The sequence below is a fragment of the Sapajus apella genome, unplaced genomic scaffold (assembly GCF_009761245.1).
Source record: "Sapajus apella isolate SASKATOON/1434 unplaced genomic scaffold, GSC_monkey_1.0 scaffold46, whole genome shotgun sequence".
Taxonomy (NCBI): Eukaryota; Metazoa; Chordata; class Mammalia; order Primates; family Cebidae; genus Sapajus; species Sapajus apella.
Genome location: NW_022436986.1, coordinates 552,524 through 575,221, shown reverse-complemented (window position 1 = coordinate 575,221; position 22,698 = coordinate 552,524). Strand labels below are relative to the sequence as shown.

Below are 22,698 nucleotides of genomic sequence, written 5' to 3'. Positions count from 1 at the left end.
TATGCTGAATGCTTCCTGCCCTTGAACATCAGACTGAGTTCTTCAGCTTTGGGACTCTTGGTCTTACACCCATGCTTTGCCAGGGGCTCTCAGGCCTTTGACCACCGACTGAAGGATGCACTGTTGGTTTCCCTACTTTTGAGGTTTTAGGACTCAGACTGCCTTCCTGGCTCCTCAGCTTGCAGATGGCCTAGTGTGGGACTTCACCTTGTGATCATGTGAGTCAATTCTAATAAACTCCCCTTCATATATATATATATACATATCCTATTAGTTCTGTCCCTTTAGAGAACCCTGACTAATACAGGTTATTTCTGGGGTGGGGGGTGGGGAGGTTAGGGGAGTTGAGTGTGGGGATGGGGGGTAGGGAGTGGAGGGATGGGGCATAGGGAGTGGGGGGCTGGGGGGTAGGGATAACCTTGCAATCTACCAAGGCAGTGGAATCACCTGAGGGCTGTTAAAGCACACATTGCTGGGCCACATCACCTTGGTTTCTAGACTCAGCAGGGGCTGTGAAACTGTATTTCTAACAAGTTCCCATGTGATGTTGCTCGCATTTACTGGCTAAAGAACAGGGATGCTGGTAAATATTCTACAGTATACAGGACAGTTCTCCAGAGTAAAACCTAGCCTATCCTGCCACGAGTGCTACCCATCACTGTACACCACCAGGAGGTCTAGGGACTAGCCTATCAAGCCTGCTGCCACCACTAAAAGCCATACATGCTGCTGAGTGGTGCAAGGATTGGCACACCACTGCTGCTACCACTGTCAACTCCTCACACAACACCTGGGGTATCCAAGGACTCACCCACTTGGTCGGTTACTGGCACAGCCAGCACCCAAGCATACCACCTAGAGGCCCAAGGGAGCCCAAAGACTGGTATTCCTAGAATGCCACTGCTACGACTGATTTCAGAGGACCAGCCCATCTGGCATATCCATCCCCAGCAAAGTCTTGCCACAGCCTCCAATAACAAATGCAGCCTACACCACTCAGAAGTCAGGAAACCAGTCTGAGTAAAGGTGAATAAATCATATGTAGACTACACTACTGCACCCACCCAGAATCAAAGCCAAAGCACCTTTCCCCAGCAACAATATAGATATATCTATAGAAAAAAACTCTTTTCCTAAAAAAGCCAATCAATCCACAACATTAAAAGAAGCAACTGTTAAAACACATACACAAATATCAATATAATAAAAGAAATATTCAGCAAGTCATAGTGGCTCACACCTGTAATCCCAACACTTTGGGAGGCTGAGGTGGGTGGATAACTTAAGGTCGGGAGTTCAAGGCCATCCTGGCCAACATGGGAAACCCCATCTCTACTAAAAATACAAAAATTAGCTGGGTATAGTGACACACACTTGTCATCCCACCTACTCAGGTGGCTGGGGTGAAAGACTCACTTGAGTCCGGGAGGCAGAGGTTGCAGTAAGCTGAGATCACACCACTGCACTCTAGCCTGGGTGACAGAGTGAGACCCTGTCTCAACAACAACAAAAAACAACAACACAAGAAACATGGGTTCTTCTTGTCTTTTTCTAGTTCTTAGTGGAAAGGCTTTCAGCTTTTCCCCAGTCAGTAGGATGTGAGCTGTGGGTTTGTCACATATGGTCTTTACTGTGTTGAGATATGTTCCTTTTACGCACATTTTTTTATTTTTTATTTTTATTTTTTGCAAGAAGAAATGAAAAGACCTGTGGTTTCTATTAGCAACGAAGTCACAGGCACTCCTAATATGGATCCATTGCCTACAGTGTCCCTATAACTGGGGGATATATTACATTTCAGTTAGAGGTTAGTAAAAATAAAGGGTTTTTTCTTCAAGTTCACAGGTCCCTGAAAATTAAAAATCCCTGTACCAGACCAGTGTTTATGCATAATTTTTAAGAGTATTTTTTTATGAAGGAATGTTACATTTTATCAAATGCCTTTTCTATGTCTATTGAGATGATCTTACAGTTTTTGTCCTTCATTCTGTTAATGTGATGTATCACATTTATTGATTTGCACATGTGGAACCATCATTAAATCCCTGGGATAAATCCCACTTGATCATGGTATATAATCTTTTTGATATATTACTGGCTTTCGTTTGCTAGTATTTTGTTGAAGATTTTTGCATCTGTGTTTATCAGGAGTATTTGCTTGTAGTTTTATTTTTTTATTCTGCCATTGTCTGGCTTTGGTAGACCATGGCCCACTTTCACAACTCTCATTCAACTTAGTACCGGGAGTCCTAGCCAGAGCAATCAGGCAAGAGAAAGAAATTTAAGGCAACCACACTGGAAAAGAGGAAGCCAAACTGTCCCTCTTTGCTCATGACATGATCTTATATAAAGAAAAACCTCAAGATGCCACTGTTTGGTTTTTTTTAACTCTTAGATCTGATCAATAAATTCAGTAAAGTTGCAGGATACAAAATCAACTACAAAAATCAGTAGCATTTCTATACACTAATAGTGAACTAGCTGAAAAATAAATCAATAAAGTATTTGCATTTACAATTGCTACAAAAATATTCAATACCTAGGAATAAATTTAACAAAGGTAAAAGACCTCTACAACAAAAATGACAAAACACTGATAAGAGAAATTGAAGAGAACACAAATGGAAAGACATGCTATGCAAATGCATTATAAAACTATTATTAAAATGACTGTATTACTCAAAGCAATCTACAGATTAAATGCAATCCCTATCAAAATATCCATGCTATTCTTCACAGAAATAGAAAAAAAAAAATCCTAAAAGTCATGTAAACCACAAAAGATCCTGGATAGCCAAAACAATACTGAGTAAAATGGACAACGCTGGAGGTATCATACTATCTGACTTCAAAATACATCAGAAAGCTAAAGTAACCAAAATGAGTTACTACTGGTATAAAAACGGACACACAGGCCAATGGAATACAATAGAGAACCCAGAAATAAATCCATGCATTTATAGCCAATTGACTTTTCAACAAAGGCATCAGAAAAACACAGAGGAAAGAATATCTTCAATAAATGGTGTTGGGGCCGGGCGCGGTGGCTCAAGCCTGTAATCCCAGCACTTTGGGAGGCCGAGGCGGGTGGATCACGAGGTCAAGAGATCGAGACCATCCTGGTCAACATGGTGAAACCCCGTCTCTACTAAAAATACAAAAAAACATTAGCTGGGCATGGTGGTGCGTGCCTATAATCCCAGCTACTCAGGAGGCTGAGGCAGGAGAATTGCCTGAACCCAGGAGGCGGAGGTTGCGGTGAGCCGAGATCGCGCCATTGCACTCCAGCCTGGGTAACATGAGTGAAACTCCGTCTCAAAAAATAAATAAATAAATAAATAAATATATAAATGGTGTTGGGAAAACTGAATATCCATATTACAGAAGAATGAAACTAGGCATCTCCCACCATACACAAAAATCTCAAAATGAATTAAAGAGTTAAACCTAAGACCCAAAACATTAAAACTACTAGAAGAAAACATAAGGGAAACACTAGGACATTGGTCTAGGCAAAGATTTTGTGGCTAAGACTTCAAATGCATACAAATAAATGAAAATAGACAAATGGGACCCTATAAAACTAAAAAGGCTTTGACAGCAAAAGTAACAATCAATAAAGAGACAACCTACAGAACGGGAGAAAACATTTGCAAACTATTTATCCAACAAGGGACTAATATCCAAAATATATAAGGAACTCAAACAAATCAAGATTTAAAAAAAAATCCCAATAAGAAGTGGACAAAGGATCTGATTAGACATTTCTCAAAAGAATGGCCAACATGTATATGAAAATAATGCTCAACAGCACTAATCATCGGGAAAATTAAAATCAAACAGTGAGCTATCATCTCACCCCAGTTAGAATGACTATTACCGAAAACACAAAATATAACAGATGTTGGCATGGATACAGAGAAAAGACAACTCATATACACTGTGGACGGGAATGTAAATTAGTACAGCCATTATGGAAAATAGTACAGAGGTTTCCCTAAAAACAGAACTACCACATGATCCAGCAATCCTACTACTGGGTATTAAAAGTACGTCAGTATGTCAAAGGAAAGGATGTCAGCATGTTGAAGGGATATTAGCATCCCCATGTTTACTGCAGCACTATTCATGATAACCAAGATATAGAATCAACCTAAGTGTCAATCAACAAATAAATGAAGAAAATTTGGTATATACACAATGAAATACTATTCAACCATAAAAAAGAATGAAACCCTGTCATTTGCAGCAACATGGAGGAACTGGAGGCATTATTTTAAGTGAAATAAGCTAGGCACAGAAAGACAAATTTTGCATGTTCTCATTCATGTGAGAGCTAAAATGAAGATCTCTTGGAGGCAGAGAGTAGAATGATGGTTATCGGATGCTGAGAAGGGGGAGAAGGGTGGTGAAGAGAGGTTGGTTAATGCATACGTGCAGTTATATTGAAGGAATACATTGTATTATGTGATCACAGACTGGAATGAATATAGTTATCAATAATTTGCATACTCCATAATAGCTACAAGAAAATATTTGAAATGTTCCCAACACAAAGAAGTGATAAATATTTTAGGTGATGGACATCCTAAAATACCTGGGTTGATCATTATACATGGTATGCATATACAGAAATATCACATGTACCTCATAAATATATACAGTTATTATGTATCCAAAAAAAATGGCCTTTCCATCTGGCCCCCAAAAGATGGTATAGAAGCATGAACCATCTTATCTTTCTTTGAGCATTTATATTTTGCTTGACTCTCATGCACACATGTGCATGTAATAAAATTTATATGTATTTTTTCCTGTTTTAAAAATACTATCTACAACAGCATCCCCCCAAAATATTAAATTCTTGGAATATATTTAACAAAAGAAGTGTAAGGCCTATAAGTTGAAAACTACAAACACTGAGGAGAGAAATCAAAGAAGTAACTAAATGAAGAGATATACCATGGTCAATGTTTAGAAGACTCAATATTGTTAAAATGGCAATTCTCCTCATGTTAATCTACATATTCAAAACAAAGCAAATCAAAATTCTAGCAGGCATATTTTTAGATACTGACAAGCTGGTTTTAAAATTTATATAAAAACACAAAAGACCAGAAGAGCTAAAAAAAAATTTGGGGGGAAAAAAGATGTTGGAGTAATTATACCACCTAATCTCAAGTTAGATCATAAAGATACAGAAATCAAGACAGTCTGGTGTTAGCATAAAAAGACATAATGATCAATGGAAAATAATAGGAAGTTCAGAAAGAGACCCACACACATATGGGTCAATTGATTTTCAACAAAATTGCCAAGGCAATTCAATTGAAGGAAAAGATAATCTTGTTAACAACAGTACTGAAAAAATTTGATATTCATATACAAGTGCATATATATTTTTACTTATTTTATCTTTACTGTACACAATATGCAAAACTTAAAATGAGTCAGGAATAGAACTAAATGTAAGAGATAAAACTATGAAATATCTGGAAGAAAACATAGGAGAAAATCTTAGTGACCCTGGGTTAGATTTCTTAAATTGTATGCAAAAATGCATGAAGTTTAAAAGAAAAAAAAAAATGTACAAACTAGTGCTATGATTTGAATGTGCTATGATCTGAATACCCCATGCATGACAAGCAAAACAAAAATGGATTGTCAAGAAAGAAAAAAAGTAAAAAGGACACATAAGATCACATCAAGTAAAATATCTTCAGCACAGAAAAGGAAAGGAAACAACAAAGTGAAGAGACAATCCACAGAATGAGAAAAAATATTTGCAAACTATCCATCTGACAAAGGCTCAATAACCAGAATATAAAAGAAGCTCAAATAAGGAAATCAGAAAAAAATCTAATAATCCAATTTAAAAATAGGCAAAAGACCTATTTCTCAAAACAAGACAGGCAGGCTGGGCATGGTGGCTCACACCCGTAATCCCAGTACTATGAAAGGCTGAGAAAGGTGGATCACTTGAGCTCAGGAATTCCAGACCAACCTGGCAACCTGATGAAACCTGGTCTCTACCAAAAATATAGAAAATTAACCAGGTGTAGTGGCACACACCTATGGTCCCAGCTACTCAGGAGTCTGAGGTGGGAGGATCACTTGAGACTGGGAGGCAGAGGTTGCAGTGAGCTGAATTTGCTCCACTGCACTTCAGCCTGGGTGACAGAGTGAGATTCTGTCTCTAAATAAATAAAAAAAAACCACACACAAATGGCAAACAAGTACATAAAAAGGTGTTAAACATCAATGATCATCAGTGAAATGCAAATCAAACCTACAATGAGATATCATCTCACCCCAGTTAAAGTGACTTTTATCCAAAAGACAAGCAATACGAAATGCTGGCAAAGATGTAGAGAAAAGGGAACCCTCGTACACTGTTGGTAGGAATATAATTATTACAGCCACTATGGAGAACAGTTTGGAGGTTTCTCAAAAGACTAAAAATAGAGCTACCATATGATCCAGCAATCCCACTGCTAGGTATACACCCCCGACAAAAAAAAAAAAAAAAAATCAATAAATCTACACTCCTATGTTTACTGAAGCACCATTTCACAATAGCCAAGATTTAGAAGCAACTTAAGTGTTCAACAGCAGATGAATGAATAACAAAAATGTGCCACATATACACAATGGTGTACTACTCAGCCATAAAAAAGAATGACATCCTGTCATTTGCAACAACATGGATGGAACTGGAGGTCATTGTGCTACATGAAATATGCCAGGGGGGCCGGGCGCGGTGGCTCAAGCCTGTAATCCCAGCACTTTGGGAGGCCGAGGCGGGTGGATCACGAGGTCAAGAGATCGAGACCATCCTGGTCAACATGGTGAAACCCCGTCTCTACTAAAAATACAAAAAAAAAATTAGCTGGGCATGGTGGCGCGTGCCTGTAATCCCAGCTACTCAGGAGGCTGAGGCAGGAGAATTGCCTGAACCCAGGAGGCGGAGGTTGCGGTGAGCCGAGATCGCGCCATTGCACTCCAGCCTGGGTAACAAAAAAAAACCTCTATCTCAAAAAAAAAAAAAAAAAAAAGAAATATGCCAGGGACAGAAAGACAAACCACATGTTCTTATTTATTTGTGGGAGCTAAAAATTAAAACAAGTGAACACACAGAAATAGTGGAACTATGGATAACAGAAGCTACTGGGAAGAGCAGTTGCAGGGGAGTGGGGACGATTAATGAGTATAAAAATATAGATAGAATAAATAAGATCTAGTATGTGATAGCACAAGAGGAGGACTACAGTAAATAATAATTTATTGTACATTTTAAAATAACTAAAAGTATGTAATTAGATTGTTAAACAAATAAAGGATAAATGGTTGAGGTGATAGATACCCCATTTACCCTAATGTAATTAAGCATTGTATGCCTTTATCAAAATATCTCATGTACCCCATAAATATATACATGTATTATGTACCCCAAAATTAAAAATTAAAGTATACAAAATGAGTGGCAAGTGAATAAAAATATATATTCACATTTGCTTATACCTGCATAAACAAACTCTGCTAAAGATCAAACTGGTAATGATGAGTCATTCATACAAAAAAAAAAAAATGAAGTTAAGCCCTTCATGCTAACACAATTATGAATTATAAATGAATTAAATACCTAAATGTGACACTACTTTAAAACTTTCAGGAAAAAAAGAGGAGACTAAATATCTGCATGATAGACTAAATAGACACATACACACATTTTAGAATAATAATCCTAAAAGGAAGGAATGCATACCATCTTTGAGAGTGACTACAACTTGGAGAGAGAGACTGAGACAGTAAAGAGAATTTCAACTTTATCCACTGTACACTATTTTTTAATCTTGATTAATGTAACAAATCATTTACATTTGTTAAATCAAGATGGCAAGTGCATGGGTATGCAATATATTATTCCATCTTCTTTTTTATAAGTTTGAAAATTTAAAGAAAACAATGTCTTTACTTTTTTTCTTTTTTTTTTGGAGACAGGGTCTTGCTCTGTCACCCAGGCTTGAGTGCAATAGTGCAATCACGACTCACTGCAGCCTTGACCTCCAGGGCTCAAGCAATCCTCCTGCCTCAGCCTCCCAAGTAGCTAAGCCACAGGTATGTGCCACCACACCTGGCTAATTTACTACATCTTAAAATTCAAATACCCACTGGACTTGGAAAACAATTTCTATCTATACCTCATTGTTTATACACTGGTTTTCTACAAATGTAGCAAGGTACTGAAACTGGTGTGCTATCTGCCAGCCATGAGTCAAGTGGCTTTCCTAACAGTGAAGGCAGAGAACAACCCAGGCAAAGACTCTGCACTCAAAAGACCAAAGAAGGAAACCCTCAGCTGGGACCACCAGCCACTCCACTGCCAATAAGATTTCTCCCTAACATTGAGTGTGTGGAAATCTAAGGCCATCAGCCTAACACAAAGTAAATATACTTGTTCTACAGAATTTTAAAAATTTAACCATGAAGGAAAAACCTGAACTTTCCGCCAGATTTTGATTAACACTCAATTCTTTGATGCTGTGAAAAACAAACACGAACACTAACTCTGCACATTTCAAAGTTAACCACTTTCAGCCAGACACGGTGGCTCACACCTATAATCCCAATACTTTTCGAGATCAAGGCAGGAGAATTCCTTGAGGCCAGGAGCTGAGATAAATGGAGCCTGGGAAGCAGAAGTTGCAGTGAGCTTTGATCACACCACTGTACTCTAGCCTGGGTGACAGAGCCAGACTCTGTCTCAAAATTAATAAATAAATGTATTAAGCTGTATGAATCAGATCAGCTTGGATACCCATATGTCCTTTTTCACAGGTAACCTTCTAACAGATCTACACAAGCACCAAATAAGAGTTTTGAAGAGCAAAACTAACATAACAATATAATAATAGTAGCTGCCTGTCAACTACAATCCTATGTTGCTTCTTGCCATCCCATTGAGTATATTTTTCATTGTTAAGTTTCCTAGTGTGTGGACATGTTATCATTTTTGTTACCCCTTTTGACTTGACTCCTAGGATTAGAAATCATCTGTTTCAGAGAAATCTGGTGAGAGAAAGACCCTTTCTCAAAATATGTAATAGAAAATGCCAGACACTCATTGCCTAGACTCCTTTACAGATTATAATATTTTCTTTATTTCCATACCTAAAAATTTTTTTTTTTTTTTTTTTTGAGTCTCACTGTGTCACCCAGGCTGAAGTGTAGTGGTGTAAACACAGCTCACTGCAGCCTCCACCTCCAGGGCTCAGCCCCCTGAGTAGCTAAGACTAGGTGCCTACACTACATCCAGCTAGTTTTTGTATTTTTTAGAGACAAGATCTCACTGTACTGCTCAGGCTGGTCTCAAACTTTCAAGCTCAAGTGATCCTCCCTCCTCAGCCTCCAAAAGTGCTGGGATTACAGGGTATGAGCCACCACACCCAGCCTTAACTATTTTCTGACCTTATTGCATGGTCTAGGACTGCCAGTAAATTATTAAATATACGTAATGATAGTAGGCATCCTTGTATTGTTCCTGGCTTTAAAGAAAATACTTTTAATAAATCAATACTGAGTATGATATTTGCTATAGGTTTCTTTAAAGCTTATTTTGAAATAACCAGATACACAAGGAGTTGCAAAAGTAGTACAGAGGTCATATGTACCCTTCACCCAATTCCCACCAATAGTTAAATCTTACATAACTATAGTACAATATCAAAAACAAAAAAATCTGACATGTGCGCATAGTTCTGTACTATTTATCACGTGTGTAGACCCATGTTACTGTCATCACAATCAAGATATAGAATTATTCCATCACCACAAAGATCTCCCTCCTACTACCACTTTATAGTTATATCTACATTCTGCCTCATCATCCTGAACCACTGGAACAATTAATCTGTTCTCCATCTCCATCATTTTGTCATTCACAGAATGTTACACACATAGAATCATACAGAATGTGACCTTATACTCAGGATAATACCAAGTTGTTGAGTGTATCACTCATGTAGTTGGCTATGTTTTTATATCTACTCTGCCAACTGTCTTTAAATTTGTGTTTAGGCTATTTACTCTTAATGTAATTATTAAAATGTTAGGGTTTAAGTCTGCCATTTTATTTTTTATTTTCCATTTCCTTTCTCTGTTCTTCCTGTGGATTACTTAAATATTTTTCAAATTTCTATTTTATCTATCACTAACAGGAGTTAACAGGAATTAGTAAAGGGGAGGAGCCATGGTCTTTCCATGGCATGTGGCTAAAATAGGGTGGTTATTGTCTAAAAGTTTCTGTCTTGGGAGGTTTCCTCTTTCCCCATCTTTTAAAGAAAAGAGCTATTCTTGGCTTTTTGGGGGTGTTATGTTCCCATTGCCATTTCTGACCAAGTTGCCAGTTGATCCAACACCCGTGATATATGAGACAAACAAGCAAGCAAGCAAGCCCACGGAACTCACTCCTATGTCATTCCATGGGTCCTGAAATTCCTACTTGGTCTGCCATCTTCTCTTTACCTTTCAGACTCTTCTTATGTTTGTTTATACACAGCATCCAGGATTTTGAGCTAACCTTAGCAGAAGCAATACAGAACAATCCATCCTGGTCCAGAAAAGAAAGCTCCCTTTTAAGTTAACTATGAATTTGTATCATGAACGCTTACTGAGTTTTATCAAATGCTTCTTCTGCATCTGTTGAGATGATCCTAAGATATTTCCTCTTCAGTCTGTTAATGTACCCAAATACATTAACAGATTTTCAGATGATAAACCTCTCTTTTATTCCTAAAATCAACTTAACTTGATACTGCTATATTATTGGTTTATATAAAGCTAGATACATTTCAACAATGTCTTTAGGACTCTTGGTACTTTATTTAGGCTTAGAAATGGCCTTAGTATTTCTTTCCAAAAATGTTATTGTCTGGTGATAGTAATATTAAATTACTGTCATCATAAAATAAGTTAGGGAAAGTTCCCTCTATTTCTATAAAACTCAGGCTCAGAGATACAAGGAATCAGAAGATACTAACAGGCAACTGCTGGCTTTAGCACCTGCTCATCTGTTTTCTTATTGTTGATGGCCTTCCAAGAATTCAACTCTGTAGGAAAAAATTATTTCATTTTGTCTCTGTCAATAGCGTATTAAGGTGTACTAGAATGAGAATAGTTTCCTCAGAAAACTAGTTCATCATATTCCAGTAAATAAAAACTCTACCCTTGAAATTATTACATCTGACTTTAATCCATATCTCTAAACTCTTCCCAGAAAAAAAAAAAAAAACCTTATACTACTTTAACTACATCTCTACTTTCTACTTTACATCCTACTGTTGTTAGGAACTTTATTTCCTTCTCGTTTGTAAAACTGTAATATATTAGACATAATTAAAACTATAGTTTTATAAAGTATATTTATTTTTGGTTTGCTTTTGAGAGTCTCACTCTGTCACCTAGGCTGGATTACAGTGGTGACAGCATAGCTGACTGCCTCCTTGACTTCCTGGGTTCAAATGATCCTCCCCACTCAGATTCCCCAGTAGCTGGGATTACAGGCATGTGCCACCACACCTAGCTAATTTTTTGTTTTTGTAGAAACAGGTTCTCACCTTGTTGCCCAGGATGATCTCAAACTTGACCTCAAGCGATCCTCCCATCCCAGCCTTCCAAATTGTTGGGATTACAGGTGTAAGCCACCACTAAAGTATATTTATTTACATTTACTTATGTTTACCAATTCTTTTACTCGATAGTTTTTCTTTATCTCAATTCTTCCATCTTATTTCAATTTCCCTCTTCCAGAAGCAACTGTGAGAGACTTCAATTTGTCACTTATTCAACAAACACTTACTAAATGCATACCATGTGCCAAGGATTGTTCAAGGTAATAGAGATATAGCAGTGGAGAAACAAAAATCCCTTTCATCATTGAGCTTACATTCTCACATTTTTGTCTGAAATGTCTATTTTACTTTCAATTTTGAATAATTTAGCTGTTAAAAAATTCTAAATAGTAATTTCTCTCAGGATCTCTATTATTACTGTTACAGTCTTAAATCAATCTGTCATTCCTTTGTGGACAATCTGTCTTTTCTTCTGATTAACTTTATGAAGTCCAGCCATTTCTCATTAAATATTGCCTCTCGTCTCTTCTCCTTTTTCTCCCCCTAGAGAATGTCTATTAACTATGTTGGACTTTAACTTTCCCCTTGAGTTTTTAACTTTAATAAAATTTTTTCTATTAGTATTGTTTCTTTTTGGTTCTTTTTCAAATATACCTTGTTTTTTTTTTTTGTTGTTGTTGTTTTGGTTTTTTTGGGGTTTTTTTGTTTTTTTGAGATGGAGTCTAGTTCTGTTGCCTAGGCTGGAGTACAGTGGTGCAATCTCCACTCACTGCAACCTCTGCCTCCTGGGTTCAAGTGATTCTCCTGCCTCAGCCTCCTGAGTAGCTGGGATTATAGGCATGCACCACCATATCCAGCTAATTTTTGTATTTTTAGTAGAAAAAGGTTTTATTGTATTGGTCAGGCTGGTCATGAACTCCTGACCTCAGGTGATCCACCTGTCTCCGCCTCCCAAAGTGCTGGGATTATAGGCGTGAACCACCTTGCCCCACCTGATCTTTTTTCTAAATATGTATCCCTTACTTTTTCGATTCCTTTTTAAATGTCTATAATCATTTCATACTCATTTTCATTTATATGCAGTCTGCTATCACCAGTTAATGAAGGTCTGATTATGTTCTGCAACATGTATCATGACACTCTGGTTGATTTTTTTTTTAGGTTTTATAATTTTGCATTATGAACTCATGTAAAGTGGAGCTCTATCCACAGAAATTTGTGTAATCTGATGTGAGAATGTGGCCCAAGTTGTTTTCTAGCTTTGGACTTTTTTGGGTAGCTTACTGGCTTAGAGATTGCTGAAACATATAAATTAAACAAATTTAAATCTCAGACTTTCATGAGCACAAGGGTATGGGTATGAACACTCAAGTCACACATTTTTTCCTCCATCCACCCAGAACTCAGGCTAAGATGAATAAACTTGCTTTTCATCTTCTCGAGACTATTTTCTAGGCCAGGCTTTAAATGAGCATATGACCCTTTGAGAATCCTAGCTTTAGGAAAATAGGGATCTTATTTCCAGTTCCCTGACTCCATCGCCTCATCTCTTGTCCCCAGGAAGCCATTAGAATCTATGTCTTTATGGTAAGAATGCCTTTGTTGCCTTATGTATTAAGTCAGGCTGCCTTAGTAAGACACCATAGATTGAATGGCTTAAACAACAAAAATTTATTGCTCACAGTTCTGGAGACTGTAAAGTCCAAGATCAAGATGCCACTTGATTTTGTTCCCAATAAGGGCTCATACTTCCTGGCTTGCAGATGGCTGTCCTCTCACTGTGTCCTGATACCAGGTGCAGGGCAGACAGGGAAAGGAGTACAAACTTCCTGGTGCTGTTCTTATAAGGTTGCTAACCCCTTCATGAAGGCCCTACCCTCATGACCTCATTTAAGCCCAATTACTTCCAAAAGGCCTCATCTATAAATACTATCTCATTGGGAGCTGGGGCTTCATTCAACATAGGGATTTGGTAGAGGGTGTCACAATTCAGTTTACCTTATCACTTATAAAGAGAAGTGAATTTATATATAGCACTTAGAGAACTGCCCTGGAACACAGTAAGTACTCAATATATAGTGTGTTATTTCCATTTAAGTTAAACTATACAGCCACCATTAAAAGTGGGTCCTATTGTTTCCCCATTTTGCAGGTGAAAAACCTGGAATTTAAAGAGGCCTTGCCCCAGGTCCAACAGCTCAAGGTTTGGAACTCAAATCTAGGTGTGCAATGGCATAAGTTAGCAGAGGTATTTCTTAGGGGGTGTAAGGCTATTCCACTAGAAGTAACAGATAATTAACAACTGCTCCTCCACCATCTCCCATGTTCTTAAAGCATTAGTTCTACTTTCTAGTCTGGTTTTTATTATTTTTTTATTTTAATAATTTAATTTCTTTCTGCCTATGTTTCAGAGGATACTCTGGTTTTTAAATTCTTTTCCATTTTAGCCCAAGGGAGAGTCTCCTTACTTTCTTGGGAGCTAAATTATATCCTTAATGGGATATTTATTTTATTTAGTCAGCATTTCTAAGCTTTTGCAGTATAAGGGTTTGAGGTCGCATAGTTTATAATATTTTGCCTCTTATGCTTTCATATCTCATGTGGCTTTATTCTTAAATATTTTTATTGTATTTTTTTGAGACAGAGTCTCACTCTGTCACTCAGGCTGTAGCGCAGTGGCGCAGTCTCAGCTCACTGCAACCTCTACCTCCTGGGTTCATGCGATACTTGAGCCTCAGTCTCCTGAGTAACCAGGACTACAGGCACATGCCACCATACTCGATTAATTTTTGTATTTTTAGTGAAGATAGGTTTTCACCATGTTGGCCAGGCGGGTCTCGAACTCCTGGCCTCAAGTGATCCACCAGCCTCAGTCTCCCCAAAGTGCTGGGATTACAGGTGTAAGCCACTGCACCTGGCCTATTCTTAGGTATTTTATACTTCTGTGGTATTGTAGATGGGATATTTTTTCTCTTACCTTTTCTGACAACTTATTACTAATGCATAGGAAAGTTATTCTTATAGATTGTTCTGATTACCTTAGTGTCTAACTTCACGCAAAAGTCAAGTAGTCTTCTAACTCAGCTCAGGTTTCTTAGCACATGTTAGCTTAGATATTTTTATCCAAAGTATATGGATAAGTTTGCAACTCAGAATAGCTATACTCAAAGCTCTTAATTTATTTCCATTATAGAAAGTACATTACTGGCTGGGTACAGTGGCTGATGCCTGTAATCTCCACACTTTGAGAGGCTGAGGCAGAAGGATCACTTGAGCCCAGGAGTTCAAGGCCAGCCTGGGAAACATGGTGCAGCTTCAACCTCCCAGACTCAAGCCATCCTCCCACCTCAGCCTCCAGAATAGCTGAGACTACATACATGCACCACCACATCTGGCAAAAATTTAATAAAATAAACTTTTTATTGCAATCTTTAATAATACTGCTATATGATGAGTTTTATGACAAGCTGTAATGATGAGGGACAGAGAAACAGACATTCTCATACACTGTAGGTAAGCATATAATTTGGAACAGTCACTAGGAAGGGCAATTTCACAGAATATATCAAAGTCTTAAAAAGCACAGACCTGTCTCCCAGTACTACTTCTCATATTGCTATACTTGCACATTTACAAAAATAAAGATGCTCATTGTAACCTATTTGGCAATAGTAAAATGTTAGAATCAGCCTAAGTGTTCAATAGACAATGAGTAGACAAGCTAAAATATACCTATGTAACAAAATACTATGGAATAAAAATCAGGCAGATTTACAGGTACCCACATGGAATAATCTCCAAAATACATTAATGTAAAAACACAAATGGTTCAGACTTAAGACCTGACACACACACATACATGATAAAAAGTTGTACATAGAATGCTACCACTTACATTTTCAAAAGTGAAGACATGTACACATATGCTTAAAGATAAAAAAATATCTAGAAGAATATACAAAAAACCTTGTTTCAGTACATGCCTCTATCAAGGACAACTGAGAGACAGGAGAAAATTTACTTTTCACCGTATATCCTTTATTCTTACTTAAAATTATCATGTGAATATATTATGTGCTTAAAACATACATAGGATACTTACTTAAAATATTTCAGCTTAAAATGACTTTTATATTTGCCACATAAAATTGCCAAAAACAATTTTAAAACTTCTGCCAAGCACAGTATTGCACTCCCGTAGTCCCAGCTACTTGGGAGGCTGATGCAGGAGGACTGATTGAGCCTAGGAGTTCAAGTATGGCCTAAGCAACATAGAGAGACTCCATCTCTTTAAAACAAACAAACAATCAAAACACTTCTATAGGGCATAGCAAGATTTCTGCAACAATGATCACTAACAAGAATCCATCAAAGATAAGTTTATAGGCCAGATGCAGTGGCTCACACCTGTAATCCCAGCACATTGGGAGGCTCATATGGGCAGATCACTTGAGGTCAGGAGTTCAGACCAGCCTGGCCAACATGGTAAAACCCCATCTCTACCAAAAATACAAAAAGTATTTGGTCATGGTGGCACATGCCTGTAATCCCAGCTACTTAGGAGGCTGAGGCACGAGAATCGCTTGAACCCAAGAGGAGGAGGTTGCAGTGAACCGAGATCATGCCACTGCACTCCAGCCTCAGCCTGGGCAACAGAGCGAGACTCTGTCTAAAAAAACAAACAAATAAGCTTATAAAACAGGGAATGCTTTACAATAATTTCAAATGTCAGCCCCACGAGCAGGAATAAGTCAAACAGTATATTAGTGCCAGTAAATAAAACTTTCTGTGACAATGAAAGAATTCTGTATTTGCACTGTCAATTGTAGTAGCCACCAACTTTATGTGACTAATGAGTATGTGAAATGCTACTAGTGTAACTGAGAAAATGAATTTTTAATTTCATTTAATTTTAACAAATTCATATGTAAATACCCACATGTAGCTACTGAAACTATACTTAACAGGAAGCTATATACAAATTGAGTCAAGGCAATGGCAAGCAGGTATGCATGGACAGAAATCAATCACTCGAAATATGGAATAAGGTCAATTTTAAAGTTTTGTTAGGAACTATTTGGTCTTGAAATGCATAAAGTAACCTAAATGCTTTCTAGAGGGGGGGAAAAAAACAACTCTTTTTTTTTTTTTTTTTTTTTTTTTTAGCAACTGGGTCTTACTTTGTTGCCCAGGCTCGTCTTGAACTCCCGGGCTCAAGGGATCCACCCACCTTGGCTTCCCAAAGTGGTGAGATTACAGGCATGAACCACCATGACTGGCCAAGCAAACTATTCTTACTGCTGTGTGCTTAAAGGAAGGGTAAGGAACCTAAGGAAAGTATTAATCCACTCGAAGGGAAAGATAACTCTAAAAATAAGTTTTTTTTTACTGCTATCTCAAATGTCAGTCTGGGAATAATTAAATAAGTAACAAAATTTGTCATGTAAAATGGAAATAGAATGAAGAATGATGTAGAGAAGAGAAGGGGGTAGAAACGGGAATGAAAAACGGCAGCAGTATATAGAACTATATAGTTGCCAAGTTTTTTTTAAGATTCCTCATTTGGCTGGGCATGTGGCTCATGCCTAAAATCCCAGCACTCTGGGAGGCCGAGGCAGGTGGATCACTTGAGGTCAGGAGTTCAAGACCAGCCTGGCCAACGTGGCAAAATCCATCTCTACCAAAAATACAAAATTTAGCCAGATATGGTAGGTGCACCTGTAACCCCAGCTACTTATGAGGCTGAGGCAGGAGAATTGCTTGAATCTGGGAGGTGGAGGTTGCAGTGAGCCAAAATCATGACACTGCACTTCAGCCTGGGTGACAGAGCAAGACTGTATCTAAAAAAAAAAACTCCTCATTTTGAAGCAATCAATTCCTAACTAAAGTGGAAGGAAGGCTGGGCACAGTAGCTCATGCCTGTAATCCCAGCACTTTGGGAGGCCAAGGTGGGCAGATCACTTGAGGTCAGGAGATCAAGACCAGCCTGGCCAACATGGTGAAACCCTGTCTCTACTAAAAATACAAAAATTAGCCAGGTATGGTGGTGCATGCCTGTAATTCCAGCTACTCAGGAAGCTGAGGCAGGAGAAACACTTGCACCCGGGAGGCAGAGACTGCAGTGAGCCGAGACTGAGCCACTGCACTCCAGCCTGGGTGACACGGCAAGACCCTGTCTCAATTAAATAAACAACCAAACAAAGTGGAAAGGAAAACAAAATGTCAGGGAGACACATTGTTAAGTGAGAAAGTTATAGATAATTTTCATCATTTTGTGAAATAGGGCACTTTTATTAATTGCAAGGTGGATAAACAGTGAAAAACAGATTTTGTAAGAGAATTACAAGTAGTAAAGTTAGTAAATTGGAAAGCCAATGAAGAAACAAAATATTCCTTGAAACTATCAGAGTGATATGGTTTGGATCTTGTCCCCACCCAAATCTCATGTCAAATTGCAATCCCCAGTGTTGGAGGTGGGACCTGGTGGGAAGTGACTGGATCATGGGGGTGGAGTTCTCATGAAAACTTTAGCCTTTAGCACCATCCCCTTGGTGCTGTTCTGGTGCCAACAAGTGAATGAGGAGTTGTGAAATCTGTTTTTTTAAAAAGTGTGTAGCACCTCCCCACTCTCCCCGCTTCGCCATCCATCATGATTGTAAGTTTCCAGAGGGTTCCCCAGAAGCAGAAGTGCCACCATCCTTCCTGCACAGCCTGCAGAACTGTGAGCCAATTAAACCTCTTTTCTTTACAAATTAGCCAGTCTAAGGTATTTCTTTATAGCAGTACAAGAACAGACTAATACACAAAGTAATAGTCGAAAGAGTATGAAAGGGCAGATCTATTTCAGATTGTGCCCCTTCCCTAGTAACATTTTATTATATAAATTCCAAGGAGTCACTGGATGTTCCAGGAAGAGTATTATTTCATCTCAAAATTAGATGGAAGCCTTAATAAAATGGAAAGCAAACTACAGCCTGAAAACAATTGGTCTAGAGTTTTGCCTTGAACCGGATCTACAGAAATAAGGAACAAGCAGCAGGGATGGCAGGTAGACTTGCAGGTGGTATCATTCCAGAAAGAGGAATTTTCAAGTTGGTAAAGTAACACCCTCTTTTATCCACAGACTTTAAAAGGACAGTTATCTACTGGCTGATAGAGATAACCAAGACGTATTTTAAATAAAAATACATAATACATTTTGTATAATTCCATTTTGTAAAAGCAAACCAAGAACTTCACATCACATAAAAATTAACTTAAAATTGATCAAAGATCTAACAATAATAGCTGCGACTATAAAAACTCTTGCAATGATTTCTTAGCTATAATGCCCAAAGCACAAGCAACAAAAGAAAAAATATGTAGATAAATTAGACTTCATCAAAATTAAAACTTTTACACTAAAGGCTATTAAGACAGTAAAAAGATAACCACAAATGGGAGACAATGTTTGCAAATAATATATCTGATAAGAGTTCTGTGTCTAGCATATATAAAGAACTCATACAATTCAATAATAAAAAGACAAATAATCCAATTTTTAAATGGGCAAAGGATCTAAATAAATATTTCCCCACAGAAGATATACAAATGGCCAATGAGGCCAGGCATGGTGGTTTACACCTGTAATCCCAGCACATTGGGTGGTTTAAGTGGGTGGATCACTTGAGCCCAGGAGTTCGAGACCATCCTCGAATTCCTGGGTAACACAGGGAGACCCCCCCATCTCTAAAAAGAAAAATGAATTTCTTCTCTGCAGAGTTCATAGAAAAAAATATGTATTTTTTAAATTAGCCAATCATGGTGGTACACACCTGTAGTCCCAGCTACTCAGGAAACTGGTGCAAGAGGATTGCTTGAGCCTGGGAGTTCAAGGTTGCAATGAGCTATGATCCCCCCACTGCATTCCAGCCTGAGTTACAGAGTGAGACTTCATGTCAAAAAACAAAAATAAGGCCAGACATGGTGGCTACGCCTGTAATCCCAACACTTTGGGAGGCCAAGGCAGGTAGAGCACAAGTTCAGGAGTTCAAGACCAGCCTGGCAAACATGGTAAAAGTACTGATATACACTACAACTTGGATGAACCTAAAAAATATTATGTTAAGTGAAAGAAGGCAGCTACGAAGGCTACATATTGTATTATTCCATTCATATGAAATGTCCAGAATGGGTAATTCCATAAAGAGAGAAAGTAGATTACTGGTTTCCTAGGGCTGGGGGGGATGAAGAAAATGGAAATGATTGCTAATGGATAAGAGGTTTCTTTTTTACAGTGACAATAATGTTCAAATTTTATTGTGGTGATAGTTACACAATTCTGTGAATACATTAAAAGCCACTGGATTAGGCCAGGTGTGGTGGTTCACACTTGTAATCCCAGCACTTTGGGATGCCAAGGCAGGTGGATCACCTGAGGTCAGGAGTTCAAGACCAGCCTGGCCAACATGGTGAAACCCTGCCTCTTTAAAAAACAACAACAAAAAAACCAATGGATTTATACTTTAAAGCGATGAATTGCATGGTATGTATACTACACCTCAATAAAGCTGTTTTTTTTTAAAGTAAACCAAAAGAGGGTGTGTGTGTGTGTGTGTGTGTTGTGTGTGTTAGTCCATTCTTGTACTGCCATAAAGAAATATCTGAAACTTGGTGAATTTTTTTAATTTTTTCTTTTCTTTTTTTTTTTTTTTTTTTTTTTTTTTGCTAAACCAGGTTTATTTAAAAAAAAAAAAAAAAAGAGGTTTAATTGGCTCAGAGTTCCACATGCTGTACAGAAGTATGGCTGGGGAAGCCTCAGGAAACTTACAATCAAGGTAGAAGGTGAAGGGAGAGATAGCACTTTACATGGCCAGAGCAGGAGAAAGAGAGTGGGCAGGGAGGTGCTACATACTTTTAAATAACCAGATCTCATGAGAACTATCACAAGAATAGCACTGAATGGATGATGCTAGCCCATTCATGAGAACTCCACCCCCATTTCCAATCACCTTCCACTAGGCCGCATCTTCGACACTGGGGATTACAATTCAACATGAGATTTGTGGGAGGCACAGAGGCAAACCATATCATTCTGCTCCTGGCCTCTCCAAATTTCACGTCCTTCTCACATTGCAAAATACAATCATGCCTTCCCAACAGTCCCCCAAAGTCTGAACATATTCCAGCAGTAATTCAAAGGTCCAAAATCCAAAGTATCATCTGAAACGATGCAAGTCCCTTCCAGCTATGAGACTGTAAAATGAAACATGTTAGTTACTTTCAAGATACGATAGGGGTACAGGCATTGGGTAAATACTCTCCTTGAAAAGGGAGAAACTGGCAAAAGAAAGGGGTGATGGGCCTCATGCAAGTCCAAAACCCAGCAGTCAGTCATTAAATCTTAAAGCTCCAAAATATCTCCTTTGATTCCATGTTTCACGTCCAGGGCACACAAATGCAACAAGTGGACTCCCAAGGCCGTAGGCAGTTCTAAACCTTTCCAGGGTTCAGCCTTCATGGTTGCTCTCACAGGCTGGCGTTGATTGCCTATGGCTTTTCCAGGCACAGGATGCAAGTTGCTAGTGGATCTACCATTCCAGGGTCTCGAGGACAGTGGCCCTCTTCTTACAGCTCCACTAGGCAATATCCCAGTGGGGACTCTGTGTGGGGGCTCCCACCCCACATTTCCCCTCTGCACTGCCCTAGTAGAGGTTCGCCATGAGGGCCCCACTCCTTCAGTAGGGTTTCTACCTGGACATCCAGGCTTTTCCATACATCCTCTGAAATCTAGATGGAGGCTCCCAATCCTCAACCTCTGCACTCTGTGCATCCGCAGGCTTAATGCCACATGGAAATCACCAAGGCTTACAGTTTACACTCTCTGAAGCAGCAGTCCAAGCTGCACCTGGGGCCTTTGGAGCCCAGCTGGAGCTGGAGATGCTAGGATGCAGGGAGCAGTGTCCCAAGGATGCAGAGTGCAGCAAGGTCCTGGGCCTGGCCCAGGAAAACATTCTTCCTTCCTAGGCCTCTGGGCTTGTAATAGGAGGGGCTGCAACAAAATTCTCTGAAATGCCTTCAAGGTCTTTTCCCCATGGTCTTGAAAATTAGCACTTGGCACCTCTTTACTGAGGCAAATTTCTGCAGCCTGATTTAATTTCTCCACTGAAAATGGGTTTTTCTTTCCTACCACATGGCTAGGCTGCAAATTCCCACTCTTATGCACTGCTTCCCTTTTAAATAAGCTCCAGTTTCAGATCATTTCCTTGCTCATGCATACGAGTGCAGGCTGTTAGAAACACCTAAGCCACATCTTAAATGCTCTGCTGCTTGGAAATTTCTTCCGCCAGAAACGCTCAATCATCACTCTCCAGTTCAAAGTTCCACAGATCCCTAGGGCAGAGGCACAATGCCTCCAATCGCTTTGCTAACACTTAATAAAACTGAATTAGCTCCAGTTCCCAATAAGTTTCTCATCTCTATCTGAGAACTCTTCGGCCTGGCCTTCACTGTTCATAGCACTGTCAGCATTTTGGTCACAACAATTTAACAAGTCTCTAAGAAGTTCCAATTTCCCCCTCATTTTCCTGTCTTCTTTTGTGCCCTCCACACTCATCCAACCTCTGCCCATTACCCAGTTCCAAAGTCACTTTCACATTTTCAGGTATCTTTATAGCAAATGCCTCAAACCTTGGTATCAATTTTCTGTTGTCTGTTCTCCTACTGTTATAAATACCTTAGACTACATATTCCACAAAGAAAAGAGATTTAATTAGCCCACAGTGCCGGGCGCGGTGGCTCAAGCCTGTAATTCCAGCACTTTGGGAGGCTGAGGTGGGTGGATCACGAGGTCAAGAGATCGAGACCATCCTGGTCAACATGGTGAAACCCCGTCTCGACTAAAAATACAAAAAATTAGCTGGGCATGGTGGCGCGTGCCTGTAATCCCAGCTACTCAGGAGGTTGAGGCAGGAGAATTGCCTGAACCCAGGAGGCGGAGGTTGCGGTGAGCCGAGATTGCGCCATTGCACTCCAGCCTGGGTTAACAAGAGTGAAACTCCGTCTCAAAAAAAAAAAAAAAAAAAAAAAA

General features: G+C 38.8%; 1 protein-coding gene and 1 long non-coding RNA gene across 16 annotated transcripts in view; one reads left to right on the top strand and one right to left on the bottom strand.

Annotated features, from left to right (window-relative positions):
• UNC13B (unc-13 homolog B) overlaps nucleotides 1-22,698 on the bottom strand; it is a 234,021-nt gene that overhangs the window by 171,405 nt on the left and 39,918 nt on the right. The gene's annotated exons all lie outside the window — the stretch shown is intronic.
• LOC116524644 lies at nucleotides 4,541-16,016 on the top strand. Its single transcript, XR_004257427.1, has 3 exons — nucleotides 4,541-4,643; nucleotides 12,843-12,850; nucleotides 16,005-16,016. It is a non-coding gene; the product is annotated as an uncharacterized LOC116524644 (long non-coding RNA).